This window comes from Girardinichthys multiradiatus, chromosome 20 (assembly GCF_021462225.1).
Source record: "Girardinichthys multiradiatus isolate DD_20200921_A chromosome 20, DD_fGirMul_XY1, whole genome shotgun sequence".
Taxonomy (NCBI): Eukaryota; Metazoa; Chordata; class Actinopteri; order Cyprinodontiformes; family Goodeidae; genus Girardinichthys; species Girardinichthys multiradiatus.
In genome coordinates, this window is record NC_061812.1 from 18,991,320 (window position 1) to 19,005,079 (window position 13,760).

General features: G+C 38.9%; 1 protein-coding gene across 4 annotated transcripts in view; it reads right to left on the reverse strand.

The window, feature by feature from the left end:
* The window catches only part of pax7a (paired box 7a), a 57,249-nt gene that overhangs the window by 32,830 nt on the left and 10,659 nt on the right, over positions 1–13,760 (reverse strand). The gene's annotated exons all lie outside the window — the stretch shown is intronic.

A 13,760-nucleotide genomic window follows, 5' to 3' on the forward strand; every position in this document is an offset into this window, starting at 1 on the left:
AGTTGGGATATTTTACATTATTTCTATTTGCTAAACACTAAAATGATGAGAGACAGAATTTATTTAGACTGTTCTATTAATTTCTTCACAGTCAGATGTCAACATAAAATAAAAGTATAATGCCTTGAAACAATTTGGGAAAGCCCAAATGATGATGATGTCATGGCTTTGTAAAATTGTGAAACCAGTCCTGTCAATATAGGTTTAAAGGCCACACAAAGAAGAAGCACTACTCCAAAAGACAGATGTACTCAAACACAGCGACCTTAATTTTGGAGACATGTTTGGGAACGCCTGCAAGCCTGACAACACCATCCTGACTGCTAAGTACGGTGGTGGCAGTATTATGCTGTGCTGGGGTTTTGCTGCAGGGAGACTGGTGAACTTCACAGAACAGATCCTGAGGAAGGAACATTATGTGGAAATATTTAGATCACACCTCAAGACATAAGCCAGGAAGTTAAAGCTTGGACACAATTGAGTCCTATAAATGGACAGTGACCCTAAGATTTCAGTCTAATTTAGCCAAAGTGGCTTAAGAAAAAGAAAGTAAATGTCCCTAAGTGGATATCACAAAGCCCTGATCTCAGTAGATTTCTAGTCAGAACTGCAAAGGTGTGTGTGAATGAGGAGGCCTACAAACCTGGCTCAGCTACATCAGTTCTGTCAAGAGGAATGGGCCAAAGCACCAGCAAACTGTTTTAAGAAACTTGTATAATAATACACTACATGTCTGACCCAAGTCATACAGTTTAATAGACAATTTTATTTAATACTATAGCAATTTCTGTAAACATCTAAATATGAAAAGAAAAATCAAAAAAATCTCTCTTATTATTCTGATATTTCTCAAATAGAAATTATCTTCCAAATGGACCTAAAACAGGAAACATTTAATCTGGTTTAATGTTAAACATTAAGAAAAAAAGAGTTACGTTATGTGGCTCTTTATACAGTGTATGTAAATATGTGGTTTCAGCAGTAGACTATGCCTTGTACTGCTGCTTGTTATTAAGTCGACAGAGCCAACACATCTGCTGTTGTACATGAACCAGAAGCACAAGGTCAACAACGGTGCCTGTAATGAGTGAGGGAAAATGGAACCCCGCATATGTTGTCAGGAGCCAAACAGGACTGGGAGTTGATGCAAAGCTCATCTGTATGCCAGCTGAATTTAGTAAGCGGAGGACAGAAATTATCCAAGAACACATGGCTGCCCTGTGCGTTGATCTAAGAAACTACCTGAGACACACGCGCCAGCAAAAATAGAGAGAGGAAATAAATGCCATCGGGCTGCTTTATGCAAAAATAATGACTAAATAAATAGACAAAATAGGACGCTGCAGGACTGTTCAGGTCAATTCTTTAACAGTGCAGAAAGGTAAACTCTGATTAGACCTTTGCATAATACAACTGCTGTAATTTCCATTCAAAGGTTCATGAGATATTGGTAAACCACTCATGCCTTGTCTCATTACTTATTGTCCAATTAGAATCTCATTATGCGGCATCCAGTGGGCACGATTAGTGCCGTGTACCCTGCTCCAGGGGCCCTCCAAGGTTTTACCTCAATATTGATTTAAAATTGTAGCCATCATGAATAGGAATTAATCAGGTTTACACTCTGCTTTGTCGAGGTAAAAGCCTGATTAGGCTACAGAAAGAACTCCGGGGGTAGTGAATGCAAAAGCTCCAAGCCCACATTACAATACATTTCATGGATTTTCCAAATAAGATTATTTTGATACAGGAGAGTTAAAAGTTTCAACTGACCAGTGATAAAAGGTTGGATATGTATATATATATATATATATATATATATATATATATATATATATATAATTTCCTGGTATCTTGGCTAATTTCTTTTGACTGTGATTCTTCAAAATTTAAAGAAAATAATAAAACATTTTTCTTGCAGTGCCTCTGCAAGTGACCCCACTTCACATTAAATATAAATACAAAGAAGCAATAAAAGAGTTGTTTGGATTACAGGTAGCTTTCTGTTTTTGATTGATTGATTATGAAACCCTCCAACAGAAGGCCATCCTGGGCGGGGAGCCACATCGCCCTTAGTAAAAAGTACCACATATCGAAGTAATGGGTTTATGAAAAATGCTTAGCATGTACAAATCCATGCTTAATAAATAGGGAAGTATACAACATGTTTGCTTGTAAATGCAAATGGTCATGAAAAGTGTTTCATCCTGAAGACAACAAAGAAAACAAAGAAGGTCAGAAAGTGCTTTGTTTAGCTTCTGGAGATGTTTCAAAACCTTTTACAGTCAGTTTGAAATATCTTCCAGATGTGATAAGCTTTTCTTTCGTTCCTTCATTTCCTTCTTACATTAAAATTTTGGAAAATAGCGCTCCTGGTCAGAATCTCAACACACCAAACACAGATCAGTCTGCCTCCTCATGTTTATCAAAATTTTACATTTTCTACAGAAATCATAGCCATTCTGAGCCGAGTCAAAATTCATGAAATTTGATGATTATGAACATAGAAAAGACAGCTTTCTATAAAACAGAAATATAAGTTTTAGATCTTGTGGGACACTGGTAATCTGTTTTGATGCTTTGTAAGACTATCACAATATTATCAACAAAAATAAAAAATAATCATTACATAAACTATCCTTGCATACTGGGAAAATAAATCAAAATGTTCACTTTGTACCAGCAAGAACATTTAGTTAACCATGTTTAACTGGTGTCAAAGTACTGGATGCTCCAAATGAACTCTGTAGATGTGAAGAAGCACATTAGATAGCTTCACCCTGCTGTGACTGTGCTTTAATGATGCTTTAATTCTGAACAGACCTTTCAGATAAAACACAGCTCTTCCTCTTGAAAGACCTCAACTGCTAGTTAATAGTTTGAAGGTTGCTGTGAGATTTAAAGGCTTTTCTTCCCCCTTGTGCTCCTCTCCTGACCTCTCAGACAGACCTCAGACAGATGGGATCCTCATCACACGTTTTTCTTCAAAACCAGTCATCGTGTGCATCAGGTGAACTTTCTTACCCTGCCACCACCTCCCTCCAAACCCTTACACTTCTCTACCTCACCTTTATCGCCCAGGTTTGTGGACTAATGCTATTTAAATCGACAGCTGTCCACTTAATGTGGCAATTAACCAAGCGATCTGTTAGGTTACAGGTTTATGATGGGTAACAACACCAATAAACATAAAGTCCCCCAGGCTGGTGGAGAAAAACAGACATAGACACATTTCCTGGTACCCCTGGTTACGATTTTGAAATGTCCTTAAAATATATTAACCTTTTAGAAGAGAAAAAAATCCCATGTTTTTAACAAAATTACAGATAACCCAGTTGTTGATATCCCTAAAAACCATTTTCTTAAATGTATACTTAACTTTCTAAACTCTCTGTTTTCCTGGGGTATAAATGTGAAATGATACAGAAGTTAATTTCTTTTAGCCGCTAGACTGAAGGAGGAACTGAGCTATCTTGCTGTGATCCACAATGAGGAGGAGGCTGTACTGTTAGAGATGTACAGCAAAGAGCGGCAGCCTTTAGTCACCAAGTCTTCATAACAACCATTGGACTGGCCTTAAACACAAGATGAATATGTGGAAAACGCACCTCATGCCCACTGTTAAATATAGTGTAGGATCTGTGATGCTTTGGGCCTGTTTGTATTCCAAGGGCTCTGAGTACCTTGTGAGAGCACATAACTAAAAAACACCAGAAGATTTTAATTAGAGATCTGTTGTCCTCTGCTATAAAACTGAAAATAGCTCACCTTTGGCTCCTTTAACAGTATAATGATCCAAAAGAAATGCCGAATCAACACAGAAATGGTTCACCAGACACAAAATGGAGTATCTAGAGCGACTGCACAAAGATAAATGTAAAAGCAGACAACTAAGCGTTGTCCTATTGGCAAAGGGGTATTATACAAGGTAGGGACAAGAGAGGAATAAATGTGGCATTGGTGATCCTGTTTAAAACAATTATTTATTAGCATATTGTGTTTCCCAACTGAATAAATGTACTCAAATTAAAGGTAAAATTGTTCAATTTTTTAGTGTGAGATTGTGGTAATGCATTTAAATATGCATTTATTTTACGGCTTTTTACACATTTTTGCCAGAGTTGTCTCGGAAGTGACAAAATGTGTTTGTTAGGTGAAATGTTTTTTTTTTTTTTTTTTCAAATAGCAATATTGTAAAGAACCGTGTTTTAAATAGTGTCATTAAGAAATGCGATAATAATAAAACTCTTTAACAGTCTTTGAAAAACACAAAAAATAAAAACTACTTTGAACGTGACAAAGAGTTGAGCTTTTTTTAGCAGTGCAGGTGCCCTAAATCACTCATCTCAGCCTCACCTGTGCAGCCAAAGCCTAAAGTAAAGTGGCATCCCCTTCCATACTCTTTCTCTGATATCACAACGCATGGCCTCAATATCAACCATACCTTTGCAAACTCTCCAAGACAGAGGGACAAAAACAGACAGGGCTTTGGCAGTGCAGCATTAGCTCATAATGGCTCATTTTGAAAAGCATATTAGTTCCAGCATAATTACAATCAGGCCTCACGCTCTGTGTTTTGCAGGCATTCACAGGACCGGCTTCTGAGTACAGAGTCACACCAGTTGACTGTGACTGACAGCAGATTTGGTTAAAAATGCTGTTTTTTCCTCCCTCTTTTTTTCCCACAGGACAAAAATAACACCACGTCTTTTCTCCCTGTTTGTGTTGACTTGTTTATTTTGTGCCCACCTTTTGTCGTACTTGATGCCTGCAATTATACTTTTTGTCAGTCAGAGGGGGTGAATATCAAAAGGCCTAATTATGCAAACAGGCCTGCGATAAGAGGCATCTGCCTCAGATGGGATCTGCTATCTCTGACATGCATCTGTCTCTGCGCTGTCTTCTCTGCTCCAGGCCTGCATATAAACAGCCCTGCCTGTCCCCAGGACTGCATGCGATTCAACCACCAACACTGGAGTTGGAGGCATGTATTGGAGTCGGGAGGGGGGGGAGGTGGAGCAGCAACATCAAATAACTAACAACTTCTCAATTTGCATTTTTCTGAGAATGGCGCAGCATCTCTGTTTAATGCACTTGCCTGTTCATCCTGAAGGGGTTGCCAAGTTAAAGGAGGCATGCGATTCAAGGCATTTACCGAGGGATGTATGAGATAGGACCCTTGTGTGAAAACAAGATAGACGACAGCGATAAGTAGAAGGGTTTAAGGACAGATTGTTTTGGAATAATCTTTTCCTGTGGATATCTCCACACAAGAGAAAAAAATCAGGAAAACTCTAAAAGTGATCATAGTGTCAGCTCAGTTTGATCTTATTTAGAAATATTAGATTAAAATGTTCAGATGGTTATAAATCCAGTTAACTGTTTACTCAGTCCGGTTACAAGCCAGATGTATTTGACCTTCTCCCAGTCATAATTTGACATTTAGCTGAAATTGAATCTGGGTGATATGTGTGTCCATACATTAAAAATCCACAGTCTATCTAAAATAAAATCATTCTCTGCTCACCTTTATGGACAGATGTCAGTGGTTTCAGTTTATCTCATGCTTATCATGGCAATTACTGGTGTATAGCAGGTGGCTGAGGGGCCAAGGGCACTCCTACCGGAATGTATTTCATGAATGCATGAAACTTTTAAATGCAAAATGTGGACACTTTTTATGGGAGCTTCATCTTTTTAAGAAAACTGGAAAACATTGTCCTGTTTTAAAAGTAAACATGTAAAATCTGACAGCCAAAGAGGGAATCTTGGTCTCTCTCACGTCCACATTCCTCAGGAAAATTCCAGCACTTCTCTTCCCTTGTCTCTCTGACAGAATCCCAGAAAAAAAGCAGTAGGCTTGAAAAAGAGGAGCAAAAGGCAAGGGAGAAAGAAAGATGGGAGGCTCTATAATCTTTGGCTCTCACAACAAACAATTAGGCCCCTTCTCTCTGTTTGAGGTGGAGAGAGGGGGGCTCGAAAGAAAGCAGAGGAGACAGAGGAGAGGGAGAGCGATGCTCTTTTATTGCTCTTGTCATATGGATGAGGGCGCAGCGCGTCCATGAGAGCGCACGCTCACCTTCAACAACAGGGCGTCCACTGGGCCTCCCGGCCCCTTTCAGCCCCCGAGAGACGAGCACCTCAGGGGGCCATTAGAGCATGAATGGGGGACTGACAGGCCTGTGCAGCTCTGCAGGGCATCCATAAACGCTGACATATTGACTCCCCATGCCTCTGTGCTGCCTGAGTTTTGAGAGCGTGAAGGGCTTGAAGGGTGGGATTCTTTTTCTTTAATGTACTGCTGGCTAAAAGTGGGATATTAGCGACAACATAAATGTTTGCCTTTGACTCTGAGTCATGCTTTGTTTCTGCATGGACTAAAAAATATGTAAATTCTTGTTTTGGTGGAGTTATTTCTTGCTTCAAATGCTGCACTTGAGTCACTTTTCGTCCTTAACATGATGTAAGATGGGAAGATATTTTGTAAATTATAAGTGTGTTTCTTTTCATTTTGAAGAACAAAGCTAGATCAGGGAGGATCTAAAAGAACATGGTTGATTTCAGACTTCACACGATACAAACCTGTCCTGAACCTTGTTATGAGCTGCTGCTACTTCTTCGCTAAGTCTAAGCTTTCTGTTCTGTTGAGCAGGATGTCACTGCCTGAGCCCAACTCTTTGCTAATTGAGGTCACCGAAAACGAGATGAAATTAAGAGAATACAAGAAAGTAAAGAGGAGCCCACAGGGGTCTCTCCACCAAATGGAAATACAGCCAAAGTCCCGGTTCCCCACACAAAAAAAAGCTTTAAAAAACCTATGAAGGAAATCAAACGGCTACGTCTCAGGGCTGTGAGCTGAGTTCTCCTGGAGGAGCAAATCATTTTTTTCCCAACAAAGCCAAGGAGAGATTACAGGACAGTGCACAGGAATGCACAGCGGACACTTTTTGGTGCCCAAGGGAAGTGTTCTAATTTTATGGACAAGGATGGCCGTCAAATAATGTTGAAAAGTTGGGGATACTGAGGACACTGGAAGGGAAAAATGAGTAAAACTTAAACTAAATGTAAAAATAGCAAGAACAAAAAGCTCAAAGCGCTCAATCAACAAATAAGAAGCTCATATTTTAACTTACAATAAAAGAAAAAGATTCCAGGTGGCTGCATGTTTCTCTTTTCCTTTAAATAAAACTTTACTCCTTTGTTACTTCCATATATCCAACAGTGACGTGCGATGGGGTTCATGACTGGTGAGGCACAGACTCCTCTGGAGTCAGACGTACAAATATATGAACCTAAAATGGAGGCTTATATTTCATTTTTGACCTTGATTGAATTATTTAATTATTTTCAAAGCTTTTAATTATGCTTTAATCAATTCCATACTGTCTAACAATACAATCGCAAAATAAGGTCAAATTTGACGATTTCAGTTATTTTTTTAATTTTAAATTAAAATGTTTAATCTCTCTACTTAATGAAAATTGAAAATTGTGTATGATATTATTTTATTTGTATATAAAGTCCATAGTAGCAGTTTGTTTTAATCAAGTCTTAGGGTAGGGTTAGGGTTAGGGTTAGGGTTAAAATCTACCGGCTCGCCCTCACTTCCTTATTGTGGGCACTAAGGTTTAGCCTGTGCTACCACCTGTTTCAACTAAAGCTTTTTCCAGTGTTGAGAAGTAATCTGCCATTTTAAATAAGTGTACGGTTATAACACCCTTGCCCTCTGCGTAGCTGAAGACTACGTAGCGATGTGCCGTTAGCTATCGGTGTCTTTGGGGCTCAACACTGCCCCCTATCAGCGTGGCACAGTAATTTCTGCCTCACCCTGTCCATTTTCATTGCGCATTTATGGCCGATTAGAAAGATTAAATACGTCACACACATTCATTAAATACGTTAGACAGACTGTGGAACGTCAGCATGTTTAGTACAGGTGTAATCCAGCATGTATATTGGCGATATAAAGCAAGACAGCAATGGGCATGCGCCAACTGCCTGTATGTCAGCGTGTGTGACACAGCGCCATCGGTGGTGAAGCACTGCTATTCACTGCCTCACATTGCTTTTCTCCCATGTCTTTGAATTGGCAATGCGCAAGTTCAGCGATTTTAAACATTAACATTTTTAAATCATACAGAACAAAAATTTATGGAACAGTCAAGTGGACAAATTGATTTTTTTCTTATCATTGCTAGTATTTTACTTGTCATGATAACAGGAGTGCCTCAACTCATCCCTGACTGCACCTCACTGATATCCAAATAAAAGAAAAAAGAAATGCCACTATGGTACAAGCAATGTGTGAAATCCTGCAGTCCTAAGTAAAAGCCCATGTAATATTCCTAGAAAGAAACAAACTTGTAAAAAACTCCTTTATAGACAACAATCTAAGAGGAGCTTTTTTGTGGCCACAGTCAAGCATTAATTTCTGAGAGCCCTCCATACTGAGTTGTAACGTGCACAGCAGAAAAGCTTTTTATACTGCGACTACATATTCCCCAAGGAGAGAATGACTGACGATGCAGAAATAAGCCCATTAGTTGAAAAGAGGGGACAACATTTGAAGTTGTTATTTTGTCGGCGAGGACAGGAGCTCCACCCCACTGTTTGGACAAGCGATTTCACATTTTAACTTGGTAGAAGAAAAACACATTTCTGATTTGCAACACTCAGGGAACATGTTTATTGTCTTTGTGGCTGTGAAAAAAACACGCACAATTAAAAAACAAATGAATATTTCAGTGGTGCGGCTCCATCAAGACCATAAAATGTGAAATGTTCTGGCCCTAAGTAGCATGGACTAATGGCGATTTTTTAAACCAGCAGACCATGGTCAATGTTCTTCATTCATCACTGGGGGAGCACTGTGCTAAACATAATTACTGTTGCACATTATGTAGCCTATTCCTGTATTGTAATAAAATTAGCCAGAAATGTTGTTTTTTTTGTCTTTCCTAATGCAGCTCCACGGTAACCAGTGGATGGTTGTAATGCAGCACACTGTCCCGATCTGTGCCAGCTGTCAGAGTTTGACAACCTTAGCTGGCAAGGCAAATTGGAGGAAACTACATTTCTTTCAGCAAATGATGCGGCTCTGACCCGCTCATCTGTCACACGATTTTACATGGACATAATAATGATAATAAAACCTAAGATGTCCTGATGTACCCTGCGCTAAATTTCGGCATGCTTTATTATTTTACATCATAACAATAGCTTTTTTACCAAGACAAATACAAGAATAGTCAATTTTGTGGTGAACGGTTTGATGTAATTTAAAAAAAAATCTCAGATAAGAACAAAATGCACTTGGACTAAAAATATTCTTTAAATGCACACATTTATTAAAACCCACTCTACATTACTATCATATCTACGATCAATATTCCAGACTTAGAAGCCTGCTGATCAATTCTTACCCAATGAGAAGAGCTATAAACCCAATAAATACAAGACAAAAAGTTTGAATTGCCTTTTATCAGAGCTGACATTAAAACAACCATCTATGCTAAAGGGAATTTCACTGATTGTCAAGCTTTTGTCTATATATGAGATTAGGTGCTTTTATTTTGCTTGGTAGATGACTTAGAAGACAAAATTACTGCAGTTTATGAAATCACATGCATAATTTCATACTAGTGAGGTTGATGATGAAACAGAAAAGCAATTATTCCCACTGCTGTCGAAATATAGCAAACTGAATGTACAAGTTACAATTAAGGTTATTCATAACATTTGACAGTTACTTTGATTTGGATGAATATAAATAAGCAAAAATATAATAAAAACTATTACTAAATTTAGCTGAAATTTTAAAGTGCCCATTGCACACAATAAAAACATTTTGCTGTTTTTTTTTTTTTTTTGTAGAGTAACAGCTACAACAAGCTGATATAAGCTGGTTATTTAGTCAAGCTATCTGATTCAGTTTCTAAACTGGATTGTAAAACCAACAGGAGATGCTTGTCACAAATAAAACCAATGAATGCAAGATGGAAAACGGAGCACAAAGCTGCACAAAGTACATAAAATAGTCTCCATATTCTCAGCAGCATGCAGGGGCACAACTCCCCACTAACTGCACATGCATAAAAGTAGTAGAAAATGTATTTCTTGTGGCAACTGGGGCTTCTGCATGCCCCATTTCTAACACCTCCCTGGGCTGCTGTCAATATGACCTATATCAAACACTGTCACTGATGGAAACCTGCCTTTAATCAAGCCGTCTCAAGACTTAAATCTTTTATACTTATGTCATCAAACTTGCATTCCTTTGCAAACGTTTGTCATTATATAAGATTGTCTGTGAGCTGGCAACAACTTTTATATTGTCTTGTAGATAACTTAGGAAGCAAATTACTTCAATTTATGAAATTACATGCCTAATTTCATACCACTTAGAGCCAAAATGAATATAAACTATCTATAAACAGTCTTGCATGTACAGTAATAGCTACACACCAATTCATTTAATGATATTTTACCAGCTGTCTATGTTATGAAAGTTTTTTTGTGTTTGTTATTTAATGTCCTGATGGTTGAATTCCCAAATTTAGACAATGTTACAAAAGTAACATTCATTTAAAGATGAGGTGATGTCATTTCATCACATTGCAAGAAACTCACAGTGACTTCTAATGTGAAGAACTGCAACACAGAGTGTGTTTTATGGTAAATGGTAAATGCACAGAACTTTCCAGTCAAACCGATAACTCAAAGTGCTTTACACTAGAGCCACATTCACCAAATCGCACTCACATACGTGTGCACATTCATAGCCTTTTAGCCTTATTTTCTTCAAAAGTGAAATAAATGCACCAAAAGAACATCACAAAGCAATTAAACAGATACCTCAGTTTTCCCATTAGAAACGTTTGAAACTAATCTCCCCTGCAGGGAACACTTGTCTCTCCTTGTGGCACGGCTCGGAATCAACACTGAGAGGCAAATAAATAGCCTTTAAAAAAAAACCAAACATTGACCCTCTTGTCATGGCACATACCCTCTTGAGAGCAGCTACAGTCCACTCATGTCAACTCATTCTCTCCCCGTTTCCTCAGCTCTCTATGCTGAGACACTTCTGTCTAATGAATTAGAAGGATTGCCGTCCGACAGGGCCGAGCGGAGCTCTGTCATCCCTGAGTGTTGTTTTCCCCTCTTGTTCAATGTCCACTATCGAGGGGCAATAGTCGCCAATCAGGATTCATTACAGCAGCGAATCTGTGAGTGAACCGCCGACTGCAAGCACAAAACACACAACTGTCCATGAGAAGAAATGGGCCTCCACTGGACCCCTCGAAACTTAATTGGATTGCCAATAATGCCCACAGATGTCTAAGGAACTGAGACAAACAATGGAGCAGAAAATAAATACTCCAAAGGCACAATGATGAGTCCACTTGGTGGACTAAAACAATATTGATCTTCTTCTTCTCTTTTTGTTTGTTTAGAAAGCCTCATCCAAGCTAATAGCTGTCTGAGAATGTAATCTCTCCCTTGTCCACCCACCCCTCCACCCCTCTGCCCTTCTATATTCCCCGTTATGTGGCTTCTTTTAGCGAGCCTCGAATAGTTTAGGTTCAGTGTCGCACCAGGGTACGAGGCATGGGGCTGGGGACCAATTGTTTGCTAATGTTGACACCTGCCAGAGCAGGCTTGGCCCTATTTGGGGCCCGCCAAAGCTGTAAACTGCTCCCCCCTCCTCCACTCTTTAGCAAGATTAAATGTGGGTTTCTGGGGGTCACAAATCACTGGACTCCCTCTGATGTTGTGAGGCACAGAGCCAGAGACTAAGAGGCCTAAGAAAAAAAAGAGGAAAGCTGGAGAGGGAGGGACATAGGAGGGAAGAGGGATAAAGAGTGACAGTCTATTGTTTCCTGAAAAGGAGAAGAATAATGTATCTTCTTGCATGCACATAGCCAGTGTGCCCCATTCAGAAAAAAAATAAAAATAAAAGAATGGAAAAACATCAACACTGGGTGTGTTGCACAGATTTCTGGGGCACAGAAAAGGATATGATATTCGTTGAAAACTTAGCTTTAACAATATTTTCTCTCTTGATCTTACCACATAAAAAAAATGATTAAGCAACAAAAATCAATTGCATTTTTTATGATGACTTGCAAATACACAATTTTTCTGGTATAATTGTGTTCCTGATCTTTTTACTTTTGTAAACACATGTCGCAAAAAGCCTAACAGAAACCCAAGTGTCCACAGCAGACAGTGCCCAGCTCCTCCTCCTCTTTTCTTCCTTTGCAGATGTACATTAATGCAAAAAAAGAGAGGCAGAGATCTGAGCAGCAGCAGCAGAAGAGCCATGTCTCCTCTTTTCAAAACTGCTGCTGTCCAGCCTGATCGTGTCAGTTTGAAGGCCCCCATTCAGGAGTATTCAAGCATCTGCCTTTGAGGCACAATAGCAGCTAGTTTATAAACTGTCTGCCCAGGCACCCAAAGGCTTTAGTTCTTATTGTTTTCTCCCCCCTTAATAAACTTTTTGGAGGAGTTCATCAACTTGCCTGAATAGCCAATGCAGCAAGTCTCAAGACAGAAAATAACAGAAGGGTCCTTTCTCCTCCCCTCTTCTTTTTCTCTTCCTTTTCTAGTAGCTGTTTGTCTAACAATGGTGAGAGGGCTGTCAGACATCACAGGGTCTTTTTTGTAGCAATACAAAAAAGCATTCGAAAAAGGAGAAAAGATGCAACTGAAACACTGCAATATTTTGCACATTTGCAAGATGTCCAAGCAGTAAAATAAGTTTGGAAAATTACAAAATAAAAAAGTTGACTGAAGGCTTTATGAAAACGCAATTCAAATAGCTTGATTGATGTAAGAAATGAAAAATGCATTTAAATATTCACTTTGTAATCAGTATCTAGGGATTCACAGATAGTCAGACACCTGCTTAGACAGGCAGCACTAAAATGATGGGATGCAATAAAATGTAATTTTGGATGTAAGCCATTAATCCACTGTTATACCTTTAAACTCTGTCAAGAAAAAAAATGAGCCAAACTTAAAAGTCTCTAATAGATGTCTAGTTTAATTAATTTCATACCTAATTAAAACAAGGCATGCTCGCTTGTTTAGCCCGCTGGATGGTCATAATTGAAGTAAAAGTGGAAAAAAGAAAAGCCCACAGCAGTCCGATTCAACAACACAGCCATCCAACCACGCTGATCCCCCCACCACCGATCCCTCTCCCTCCTCCACCATCTGACCCAAAAAAATAGGCCTTATTGGCCGCCTGGACTAACCACCTACTGTTTCCCACCAATGTACTGGGTGCGTTTTAACACCCTAATTAGATGTGACAAGTTCAACGAGCCGGTTTCAGAGGAGGAAAAGCTGGTCAGGTTATGATTTCCGAGTCAGACTCACAGGGGGAATCTCTGGACAGCTGATTCCTGTCAGCCTCATTCATCTTCTTCCAGCCAATTAAACATTAATGCTAACAAAGCGATGACAATTTGTGTGTGTGCGTGTGTGAGTGTGTATGTGTGTGTGAGAAGGTGTGTGGGGGGGGGGCACATTAAAGGCCTAAAGTGGAAATGAAAATGTGTTATAGAACTGGTAAGAACAACAAAAGCAACAACAATAATAATAACACATTTTTAGAACTCAAACTACAATACCAGGAATCTATTACACTTAATAAAATAAAATACAACCTTTTAAATATTTGTTTCAGTTAATAAAATCACTTTAGGTTACCTATTGACATAAATAATATATTTTTTTATTATTTTTTTTTTAAT